The following is a 13,636-nucleotide window of genomic DNA, read 5'->3' as shown; positions in this document are numbered from 1 at the left end:
AAACATAAAACGAAACATCCCTACTATTAAAAAGTTGAAATATATTGTTTGCAATAAGTGACTATCATATTCCTGACTCAAACAAAAATAGCTTCTGAAAGCAATGCATTGTTTCTGGGAGTTATGGCTTCCACAGACTAAGTTAATATATATAAATATATATATATTTCATATTAATAAAAAATTATATATGTATATAAATTTTATCAATTTCATTACGATAATAATAATACTAAAATCAGGTTATTAAATACATTTAAAAATACTCTTTGTAAGCAATTCCATTTATTTAGTAGTATTTCATAACAAATTATATAATTAATAAAATATTAAAACGGAGTTAAACGTTATTTGAATGGTAGTGTTTGTTGCCATTTTATGTATCTTGCACATATCAACGTAAAAACTTTAAAGGAAAATTATTTCGTATGTTTCCAAAGTGTACGCAAACATTTACACAAATTGGCTCACATACACTTGTCTGATTGCCATTAAAACGTAAAAACCTTCTTGTGATGAAGGGTATATTCATTTAACAGATGACTGATGGAATTAACGTTTTACACGTGTTTCTCATTGGGTAAAATTTTTAGCCTTTAAAAATTAAATTTTTTCTTATCTAGATAAGAAAAATTCTTATCTTCCTTAACTAGAGAAGAGTATGCCTATTTTTATCTCGAATACTTTATTTTTACACTGTATATGTGTATAAGTTATGCATGCCTTAAAAATTTAGGTATTTTATTTCACAGTTTGTGTAAATACTATTAAATGTATTTGCGATAGAGGCCACTTGTAGTAAATTAGTGGAATCATCTGAACCCAAATTTTGATAAAAGTAATCTAATTTTATAAAAAACGGTGATGGAAATAACGAAAGAATGCATCGCAGTACAAATAAAACACATATTTAAAAATGTTATTAAAACCTAAAACTACATTTTAAAAACTAGGTTTTGTGCTGAATTTCAACTGCTCTACGATACTCATAGTATTAAATAATACTGCTGACACAATTGTTTAATACCCTGCAAGGTCACAGTCTTTATCCTTATTTATATAGTAAATAAGCATAATGTTTTATACAGAACATTTTATAATTATCACATCCATCTTATAATTTTAAAAGTAATCTATGTAGACACGACAATAAATAATATAATTTGCTGTGAAATAACATGTGGGTTTGTGTAATTACTATGCATGTTTTTATCCTAATACCTATTGTACTTAATAAAATAATTCGGCCTTTATTAATATGTATAAATAACAATATACAGATTTGTTTAATTTTTTTTAATCAATTTTAAATATAAAGCTGGTCTAAGTGAAGCTGTGTAGTACCTTTTTTCTTATACATAAAGTCTGTATTATATGTCTGTTAGATAACAAATTTTTACCGTTTTTATCTTAACTAATAAGTAGTCTCTCCAGGTTAAAATATTAATCTGTTATGAATATATTACTGAGCTCCATATTGTCAACGAATAACTTAAGGCTAAACTGGACAAACCTCGTCTCTGCCATGAGCTTATTATCTTGCTGAGGTCATTCAAAGTCATCAATAAATAACTTAGAGATGGGCTCGAAGATTGTCTTCGCTTATTGCTATTGTTTAAGATTATTCTGAGATTTTAAAATATTATAGAAAGGTTATAAATAAAAACAAGCAATTCAGTGAAAGCTATAAAGATATATATTTACTTAATTTAAGACGAAAGTTACTGTTTTTTAAATTGCTGTAATAGATTAGCTAAATAGATTGTTAATTTTAATTGTATCATAATTTATTATCATAGAGAAAAAATGGCAATCAGACTCGTGTATGTGAGCCGATTTGTGTAAATGTTTGCGTACACTTTGGAAACATACGAAATAATTTCCCTTTAAAGTTTTTACGTTGGTATGTGCGTATGTGCAGGAGACCTGAAATGGCAACAATTCATAATGTATCGGCAACAAACACACAATTATATGTCAATACAAAAATATCATTCAAATAACGTTTCACTCCGTTTTATTAATTATTAGAATTTTTAATTAAATACAACAAAAATTACTAGAATGGCTTACGAATCGTATTAAAAAATTTATTTATTGACCTGCTTTTATACAAATAATGAGAAATCCGTAAAAATTTCGAACACAGCTTATTTTACTATATCAAAAAAAGGCTTGCCAGCTTATATGTTCACAAGACGGATATTTTTATTTGAAAATAAACCAGCAAAAAGGTTGTACGCGCAGCTTACCACCAACTTTGTGTGTGAGCCTACTGCCCCAAAAACAGGCAGTCCCGATAAGCAGTAGCCTTAGCACCAACATGGCCATACTCCGGTCGCCGACCTGAACTACTACGACCAGGGGGATTTTCGCCGGCTGATAGGGCAGCCAGGTCATTGCTGGCTAAATTGACCCGGGCGCCTGTTCTATCAAGTAGGCTACAAAGCGCAAGAAAACACCAAATGTTATGCTGTACCATCTGCCCAACAGGGCACAACGCGTACGTCACGGAGTCTGAATGACTTAGAAGTTAATTCAATAACAATAAATACAATAACATTAACAACAATGCCGAGAGTGAAATTCACAGTAGCAGTAATCAATTTCAATTTGAAACAACAATAATTAAAACTATGCCACCTAGGGCGCACACCAGACCGAAGACACAACAACCCATCAGACCATAACGTCTGCCAAAGAGTTTTCTGGATCTATTACCAACTGGTACTTCAGGGATTTTAACTGCAGTAGTGCCGCACCAAAGCTTACGCATCAGCAGCATGTCATTGACTCGGCGCCGGGCATTCAGGGAAGTGAGTTCCAGTTCCCTGGATAGTTCAGGTATATTGACTTTGGCATAGGGGAGACCCAGGTTAGCACTAATGATGAGGGCGATGGAGATGATGACTTTACAGTGCGGGAACCATACCTATCTTATGACGGAGCAGAATAGCAAATTGATTACTCATGGGTTTTTTATTCCCCTCGTTGAACGGACAATAAAGCCAAGCATTTTGTTACATCTACTCACAATTCTAGAAAACGTGCTTACTAAAGGTAGACTGCTGGAGAAACTATCTCCAAAGTCCCTAATCTCCAAGACCCTCTCCAATTGGGAGCCATCCAGATGGTAGTCAAAACTAACAGTCTTCTGTTTCCTCTTAAAAGAAATAAGTTTAAATTTCGTAGCGTCCTATCATATTCAAGACATTTTAGATCCGTCTTTTGAGTTACTAAGAACCGACCTTCGTATTCATTTCCAGATTGATTTTAGGCCTACACAATGTACCAGCCCATTTCAACTTTTGAGTCCTATATATTGATGTAAAACAGTTGCTGCTTTGCTAAGTCTAATAGTGTTAATACTTTCAAGATCAAGCCTTGGTTAAGTAAGTTATGTCGGTATACATCTGATTATAGTGATCAAAATTACTGATTCATTACTATGGTAGCTTTTAGGATAGACAAGGCATGCAGATTTATTTGTACCCTTTAAACAATTTACATGAAAAGGTTTTGTTGTAGTAAACCAAATCCCTGTAAAGTGATATCGAGGCCCCAAAATTGTTTAAATAAATATAAGAAATCATACAGATTATCAAGTAAGATATACAAGAATAAATTGGTATCATTTCTTTCCTTATATCTAAAACAACCACTATATATATTTTTTTTGTGATAACACTCTATAAAAATAATACAATATAAAATTCAACCCGCCGAATGACTTAATATTTTCAACCCTCTCACATGACGCAAACATTGTTATAACCCGTAAGACTAGTTGTAACCAGTCACTTTTGACACGTATAAATGGAATTTTCCATTAAACTGGTGCTAAAATTTTCTACAGTCAACATATTACGATATTTGGTCTGAAATTCCACACCAAATTTCTATCCTCTAGAATTTATAAATTTATAGTGAGTGGAGTCACACCTAAGATGGATTTTGTTTATCACGAAACTAGCGGGAGACAAAATTCCATTCACATGTTATCAGAGGGGAATATTTGTAATTTTCATTCATAACTTTCTATTCCAATGTGCGAGGACTATTAGAGTATTAACAACTCAAACCCAACAACATATACGATACTATACATATAGGCAGCATTCTGTAGGACTGGAGGTGATTTACCGTAACAAACCGTGACCAGAGTGCAAAGCAAAGTAATCAAGGCTTACACCTGGGAACCTCACCGCATTCACCACCTCAAACCTTCCTGGAATTAGCCCTTAGATCACGTTTAGTGGTATAAGTGTGTTGCTTCATATTTTATTTTATTTGAAATCACAAATAATAATTTGTTTATATTTCAGGGAATGGTGGTTACAGTTTTAAATATAAAAATTAAACATATAATTTTACTTTGAAGAAATTAATATAAGCTAAGACACAAACGTGAATAAAACAAAAATATTATTATGTTTCTTCTCTTTGTTACATTATTTAAAAAAGTACGGTAATAATTTTTTTAACAGAATGTTTTACTGTCGCACACAAAACAATAACGCAAGATATGCATTCATGGTGTGAGTCATACATATTTATAGTTAACATTCATATAAGAAATGAGGAAATTAAACTCAATGTTTAAATAACATTTTTATATGATTTTACATGTACGTGATATTGACTCTACGTAGCTATAAATACACGTATATTTTAGTTTAAAGTATCAGGCAAATCATTTTGTTTCTTTAAACTACAAAACGTAATTTATTTACCCAAACAGCTATGTGATTAAAAGTATTGTATTATTAATATGATATTTTGAATGTTCAGCCAAACAATATAGAAACTTGCTTTGCGGATTCTCTAACATACATATTCACGGTTTATTGAAAAATGGAAAAGATTCTTTTTATTAAAGTTGATAAACTTTCCTTGGTGTAAAAAGTTGTCGGGTTGGAGTGACTGATGAGTCAAGTTCCGAACTGTAATTAACGGATTTTTGTTTTTGTTATTCTTGCCTGCTGAAGAGAAAGAGAGGTAAGAGATAAAGTTTATTCCGTTTAAACTGAATTAAATTACCAAATATTACATAGTTCTCCCTGTAGATAAACTTAGAGTTATTTTATAATTTAATAATAAATTTAACATGACTAAACGAATAATAGTGGCATACAAATATTAATATTTTCTATCATGAAATTTGTCTCAAGTCAGTTTCCCTTCCATTACATTTTGCAAATATCTTTAAGTTGTTTATTTTGTTTTGAAATAATATTTAATGCTATAACTTTCACACATGGTTGTATATTTCATTACACCATATTTAAATCAATTTAAAATACGAGATAATATTGTTTCTATAATAAGGATACCTATAATATAATTTTGTAACTTCGAATTTAATAGTGCATTCACCCTTTGGATGCCAGCCCATTTTCCAAAAGTACTACCCAGAAACGCCAAGGGCATTTACAGCAGTTTTGCAAGCTTTCACTAAATGTATCATAACTTTTTTATTTTTTAACAGATATTGATGATTTTTTACCATTATTTTGCTTATGAAATGCCCTTGTTCTGTTGGTAAATTTTAGTAGCATAAATGTAATTTAAACTTATAAAAAAAGTTAAAAATTAAAAAAAAAAAATAAAAATTTACAAAAAACATTTTTCTTTTAGCACAAATAAGTGGTTTAAAAGAAAATGTATGCTGATTTCCTGTTATATCCTAGTAAACTATATCTAACCCTTAACCTAATTACAAAATTTCAAAAGCCTACCTTATATAGAAGTCCAGTTATGATTTTTTTCACTAAATGTGACACGGGCACAGTTTTTGTAATTTGCATGGACGTTGTATGTAATGTTACACTATATTCACAAATCAATATTTGAGACTATACAAATCGGTACTTTGGGATTATACCGACCACACCACTATGAAGAACACAAAAATATAAATTTATAGATATATTATAAACAAACATTGTAGAACGAAAAAAACAACTTTTTAATTACAAAATTACAAACTTACAAAGATTATCAATTGTTAATGAGGTCAGATTCGCTTAAAATTTTTTCAATGAACTTAGAACATTATAAAACGATGTATTTGAGTAACAGAACTAACATTCCATCAATCAACAAGCATTTCCAGGTATTGTGATCGGTATTGTGGTCGCTGTTATCTTATCTTTCTCGAGAATCCCGATTACGGCAGGCCGCGCGGCATCACATGATTATTTAAGTTTTTTGCACGGTACATAATTGCCTTTCCATTACAATTCAATTTATATTTCTGATCAGCCCCTCTAGAATTATATTTACTGATAGATACAATCTCGAGGGATGTTTTTCTTTCGTTGACATCAGCGCGAGCTTCGGAAGCACCTTCGGCCGGAGGCACTCGCATTTTGGGTGGCGGAGTTTGATCAAGAATAATGACAAGTTTTGTGTGTTTTTTTTTCAATAAAGAGTTTAGTTTTTGTTTGGTAATGTTTGTTTTTGTTGAATTTTTGTGTTTGGAGAAATGTAGGGGTAAAATACGAAAGTACAACAAAGCGAACGGGCGGCGAGACTCTGCAATCACGTTATCTACTACACCGCTCGACTTTGACCTCTGTCTGAGGATGGGGAGGGGTTTGCGATAAGACAATTCCTGTTTTTTATCGACGAAATATTGTTCTACGCTAATCTATTAATCAGTTGAAGCTAAATGTCAAATAACGATTCATGTCTGGGTGTGGTCTGTATAATCCCAAAGTACCAATGAATCTAATAAAAGGAGCATAGTAAAAATGCCCTAACAACAAAAGTAATGACAGAATTACAAACGTAAACAACGCATAGCAACACGAACGTAACCTCAATCTCGACCAAACAATTCAACAGCTGCGAAGCTCAAGTACGACCAAACAAACAGTCCATAAACGAATTAACTACTTTGTGGTTGCAAAGCAACTAATCGACTATCGATTAGTCAAAATTTCGCGGCAATAAGATGAACTGTAAGAAAATTACAGGTGAAAAACGTGACGTACCTATATTACGGCCGTTGGCGATTTTCAGTTAAGTAGCCGACGGCCGTAATAATACCGGTACGTTTGCATCCAAAGGGTTCATTAACATCATGATATGTGGAAACTTTCGCGAAAAATATTAGGAAAAAACATAGCTTCTGAAGAAATCATACAATAATCCCATACACGAGGTCCACGTTCTGAAGCACGAAACCTTTTTCATACCTACTCTTATAAATTGAATGTTTGCAGTAATGTCTCATTAATAAGTTTTGTAATGTCTTTATGTGAACTGTAAAATGTAGCAAGTTACTATTTTTGTTCTATATCAGTAAATAAAACGAGATATAAGACTTCAATGATATGTATGATTGATTATAATGTTCTTCATATTAGAAATTTTGATTTGTAAATATCGTAAATTTTTACAGTAACTATAGCTTTGCGTATTGCAATATGAGTAATTCCATATAACTTTCACATCCAATTACATATTTGTTGTAATTAATATAGTTTATATTCTCATTTAAAGTATGGTAGTTAAATCTCGTAATACAGTTTTATAATGTAATTGATTAATTTTTAATTTTAAAGTAATTAAATTACTTTTCACATCTAATTTACTTTAAACACACTAATGTGTCGGAATAAATGTTGAATACATTTTAAAACAAAAGCTTTTATAATTTTAAATACTTATTTACGAACATACAGAAAACTTACCTTTTTAAAGAATTGTGTTTAAAAAGGAAAACAATTGTTTTAAAATTAATGAAAAAACTCTTTATGATATGAGAGTTTAACAAATACGGAAATTTAAAATGCAGGCTTCATGAAAACGTAGCAAAATTGTAAGTAGCAAATCCCAAATTTCTTATATTTGTAAAATATATTTATGTCTATTATATGTTTCATACACACCTTGTTGAACTTAGCACTGGAACCTTAAAATACTGGAAGTACGATCATTCATATGAGAAATACTTATAGGTAAGATAATTAATAACATATTACTGCTAATCGGGAGTGGTAAGTAAACATACAAATTTAATTTAATCCATACACTAAATTTTATGTACAAAACAGTATCAAACTAGACTCTCTCCCCCCCCCCCTCTCTCTCTCTCCTCTCTCTCTCTCTGTGCATGGAGAGGGAGAGGGGATGACACTGACAGGATAACACACGCGCGTTCGATCGGCTCCTTAGTTTTGTCTAATTTCAGTTGTATTGTTAATTAATCAGATATAAAATTTATCAGTTTAAGGTATTTTAATCAATATTCATCCAGTTCATAATAGTTTCTTTCAATTCAGCATTTATTAACTTTCAATATCCTTTTTAGTTCAGTTTAATTTTAAGGTTAATGTTCCGGTCTCCACCGCAGTTACGATCGGGATCAAAGGGCAAGGCGGTCGCGCTAATCTACATCTGATAGGAAGCCAGTTCTCCAACGATCGCTGTCCACGTCGTCTGCATCTAGTCCTGTCAAGACACCAACAATGCCAGCTGGTAAGACGACCCAACTGCTTGACCCGGCGCTTGTTGAGCGTTGTGTAAACAACTTTCTGTCGAGCGAGGATATTATCGGCAAACTTGTCTCGCGGATGTCCGAAGAAAGAAGGACCGTTGTTGAAGTGGCGGTGCGTGCAGCCCTTACGGCCGTCAATGAAGAAGTGAGAAAACTGCGAGATGAGGTGACCAACTTGACAGCTGTGGTAACTGAGCTGGACAGTAGGTTGGCGGAAAGGACGGACGATCTGGAACAATACCAGCGGCGCGACAACCTGCGGACTTTCGGAATCGAGGAGACTGTTGGTGAGGACACGGACAAGTTGGTGGAGGAGTTGTGTCGGGACAAGTTGGGGGTTGAGCTGCCACCGGAGTCCATCAGCATAAGCCACCGCGTCGGTCAGCAACCCCGTCCAGCGGCTGACGGAGTGAAACGGCACCGCCCTATCATAGTGCGGTTCACCAGCTATCGTCAGCGTCAACGAGCATTCTCGGCCAAGAAGAACCTTAAAGGGTCCGGTATCTCCATCCGAGAAGACCTGACTGCGCGCCGGATGGAGGTCTACAGGGCAGCAGTCACAACAACATGGACCGAGGAGTACTTGGACCCTGGACGGGAGAGTTCTGTGGGTCGACCGACACGGCAACAAAGGCGCGGCGACAAGATTGGCAGAGCTGACCTCGGCGCAGCGTCTCGCCAGCGTTAACTAGTTGTAAGTTTTTATTTCTTTTTCCGCTATTTTATTTATAATTTGGCAATAAAGTTTTAGTTTTTAGTTACAAATGCTAAATTACTATTTATTTTTTTCCAGTTTATTATTTTTCACAAAGCATAGGTATACATAAATATTTATATATATCTTTATTTTTTAATGTTAAATGCCTTAAATTCAGGTTTTTTTGACTGTAAATATAAATATTTCACCAATAATGCTTGCACTACAATTTAAATCTAAAGTTTCTAATTTTATCTTACTTTAAAACAAATTCCCATACTCAAGTATTTTATTCAAGCTACAGTATAGTAATACACTTATTTTGTCAATTTACAACACTTTATGATGTATGTATGCGCGCGCACATGTGTATGTATGTATGTGTATAAATTTATGTGGGTGTGTGTGTGTATATATATATTGTTTATGTTTTCATTTACTTAAATATGCAGTTTTATATTCCAATTACTAATTTAGCAATGATTTAATTTAGTTTGTTGTAAGCTCAGATATATATTTTTAGTTTCGTATAAAACACAGCATAGTGCTGTTTAATAATAATAATTTATTATTACTTTTTTAGCAAATAATTGTACATTTCATGTTTCTTTTGAAAACAAGTGTTTCCATAATTCCTTTTACTACATATTGTAGTTTAGGTTTATGTGCACATGTAAGTATGTGTGTTTTATGTATATGTGTATATATGTGTAATGTATGTATATGTGAGTAGGTATGTGTATATTCTTCTTCAAATATTTTTACAGTTCTGATTATTATTATTTAATTTTTTTTATTATAAGTAGAAATAAATTTTTATGTTTACATATTGCTTATTTGTTTCAAAATTTAATATGTTATTCAAGTAAGTATCTTGCCGATACCTTGTCAGTGTCTCATGATTAGCCGTAAGTTTAATTGTGCATCTTGTGTAAATTTACAATGTTTTACGAATGTATGTGAGAATGTATATTGTATGCTAGGGTTACCCCACAATTTCGTGTCTGTCGGAGTCGCCTGCCGCTCGCTGCTCGCGCTGTCGGGCTGGGGTCCCCGGCTGATGGTCCCGCCCCGGGCGATAGCGCTCTCCCTCTCTCACAAATTATCTGCCGAACCACTTTCTCCCTACGATAATTTTCTTAAGGCAGCTCACGTTAATGCTCAATCGCTTTTTTGTCATATTGACGATTTCAGAACTATATTTTGCTCTTCACAGTTTGATTTAATTCTAGTTTCTGAGACTTGGCTCAAACCTTTTTGAGTGACAGGGCTGTTGAGTTGACGGATACTCCTTGTTTCAGAAATGACCGTCTACATATAGGGTGGCGGAGGTGTCGCCGTTTATGTCAAGTCTCACCTTCCTGCTTCTATCCTTCTATCATCTGACCACATCCAGAGCTGGACGCCCCAGAATAATGTTTCTAGATGTCAGTGTTAACAGATCACACATCTTAGTTGCCGTCTGTTACAGAGCTCCTAACCTTGGCTATCTTGCTGAATTCGAACATGAACTTCTTAACCTCTTGGCTCCGCTGCAGTCATGTTATTGTGATGGGGGACTTTTAACACTGATTTACTTGGACCAGTTACCTACGATCAAACCTTTTTATCCGACATGTTTTTTTTCTTGTAACATGACTATACTACCACTTCATGCCACTCCACCATACTGCCGCTGCCGACACCTGGCTGGACATAATTGCTGTCGGTGACCCGACCCTCATTGCGCAACCATGGACAACTGCCTGCCCCTGGACTTTCAAAACATGATTTGATATTTTGCATCTAACAAACTTCTTCTCCCCAAACCCTAACCAAAGTTTATTAAATACAGAAACTACAAAAACATTGATCTTGACCTTCTGATTTTCGATACTTCCAATATTTCTTGGCGTGAAATACTATTTTCTGATGACGTGAATGATATGGTTTTTAAATTTAATTCCCTAATTCTTCAATTGTTTGATAAACATGCTCCAATAGTCTTCAAAACGTGTAACAAAAAAGCCTGCTCCCTGGATTACTGACTTTATTCGCCATCTGCAAAGACAGAGAGACACTGCTTTCCGCAAGGCTAAGCGAACAAAGAATCAGCACGATTGGAGCTTATATAAAAGACTGAGAAATCAGACACAGCAACAAATTAGAAATTCTAAAATTAGATTTTTACTACAATTCTCTTTCTCAGAAACAAACAACTAAAAACCCTGTGGACGAAACTGAATGAGCTGGGAGTGGGCAAATCTGATGGTGACCAACAAACCCATTTAAATCCAAATATAATCAAAAAATTTTTTGCTAACGTCCCCATTGATCTGTCCCGTGCTCGTGATTATGTCATAGAGCTAGAGGCTTCTCCGCTTGACAGACCTGTTCATCAGTTTTCTTTCTTTCACTCCGGTGACTGAGGCTGAGGTGTTCAGGGCGGTCCATGAGGATGTCTAGCAATGCAGTCGGGGCCGACAACATTCCAATCAAGTTCATTAAGAGCACTCTGCCAGTCACCCTCCCAGTTATTACTGCAATATTTTAATAAATCTTTAATGTCCTCAACTTTTCCAGATATATGGAAGCGAGCTCAAATTCCGTCCCTTAAATAAGTGTTCTTCCCCTAAAGCTCCATCTGATTTAAGACCTATTAGTATACTGCCTGCGCTATCCAAGTGTTTAGAAAGAATAGTCCACCAACAATTCTCCCATTTTTATTGACAGTGGCAATATTTTGTCGGTATTTCAATCTGGTTTCACCCTCACCACAGGTACTGCCACAGCCCTTTTAAAAATCACAGAAGATATAAGACTTGCTATGGACAAGCGACAAGCTACAATTTTGACTCTATTCGATTTTTCCAAGGCTTTCGACTCGCGTGTATCACCCTCTTTTACTGATAAAATTGAAGAGGTATGGTTTCTCTGATGGTTGTGTCAGGTGGGTGGGGTCATATCTCTCCGAGCGACAGCAGCGTGTCAAGACTGACAATGGGTGCTCCGGAGTGGAAACCTGTCACCCGAGGGGTGTCTCAGGGTTCTGTACTTGGACCACTTCTTTTTACACTCTACATTAATGACATAACTACTAGCATCCGACACTCAAAGTTCCACCTGTACGCTGACGATTTACAAATTTTACCGCCACTTTTCACCTAATGAGATGGACACTTGTGTACAGGTAATGAACTCTGATATTGATTTCAATAGCTTACTGGACTTGCAGACATGGACTGAAACTTAATGAAACCAAGACTAACTGTATTTTAATAGGCTATAAAAGGCTTATTACTAAAATTGAAATTAATACTGCTCTAAGACTGATACTGAAATTTGTAATAGGGTTTTTGCCTGTAGTACATGGCCTCAAGCGATTTGCACAATATTTGCCGTTGGATGTTAGAGTGATGTTGGTGAAAACTCTAGTTTTACCTCACTTCAACTACTGTGACGTGGTGATCAATGACATGACTGTTGACCTTTCTAGTAAAATTCAGCGTGCACAGAATTATTGTATTCGGTTTATTTTTCAACTTACGACGTGATGATCACGTATCTCCTTATTTTTGAGCAATTATCCCTATTTAAAATCCAAAGAACTTAGAGATCTTCATGTACTTAGTCTGTTGCACGCACTAATCCACAATGGTTGTCCAAGTTATTTGGCTCAAAGTTTTCGTTTTTATGTCTGATATTAGTGCACGTAGAACTCGTAGGGGTGCATCTTTATTATCAACTCCAATTCATAGAACAACCTTATATAATAAATCTTTCACTGTTTCCGCATGTCGATTGTGGAACGCTCTCCCAGACAACATCAGAAACTATTGACAAGCGCGATCGCTTTGGGGGCGGAGGTTCGGGCCTTTCTGCTGCGGACTCGGCGGGAGTGACGGTTGGTGGTTCTTGTGGTCACACTTGTGGTAACTGTATGTGTGTTGCGTGGATGGGGAATGAAAGCTGATTAGGATAGGATAGTTTTTATTAGTTGCCTGTAAAGAGATTTATGTTAGAGTTTAATCTAAAATGGTTAATTTAATTTTAATTTAATATATATACATTATTATGTTACATACAATATGTAATTAATTATTAAAGTGATTTAGTTTAAGTGTCAATTACAATGTTGTAATAGGTATGATAATATTTTACTTTGTTTGTTTTTTTTTTGGAGGTTAAGTGGTAGAGAGGACTTTTAAGTCCTAACTTCGCCTCTGTAAATAAAGGCATTTTTTCATTTCATTTCTCTCTCTCTCTCTCTCTCTCTATATATATATATATATATATATATACATATAATATATATATATATATATATATATATATATATATATATATAAATATATATATATAATATATTATATATATACAAAATTAGACCAGTTTAATAGATAAAGAAGTATTCTGATAGTTAATTTTGATTTGATTTGATAATAATTTTAATA

This window comes from Homalodisca vitripennis, chromosome 1 (assembly GCF_021130785.1).
Source record: "Homalodisca vitripennis isolate AUS2020 chromosome 1, UT_GWSS_2.1, whole genome shotgun sequence".
In the NCBI taxonomy this organism is placed as follows: Eukaryota; Metazoa; Arthropoda; class Insecta; order Hemiptera; family Cicadellidae; genus Homalodisca; species Homalodisca vitripennis.
This window is presented reverse-complemented; position numbering follows the sequence as displayed.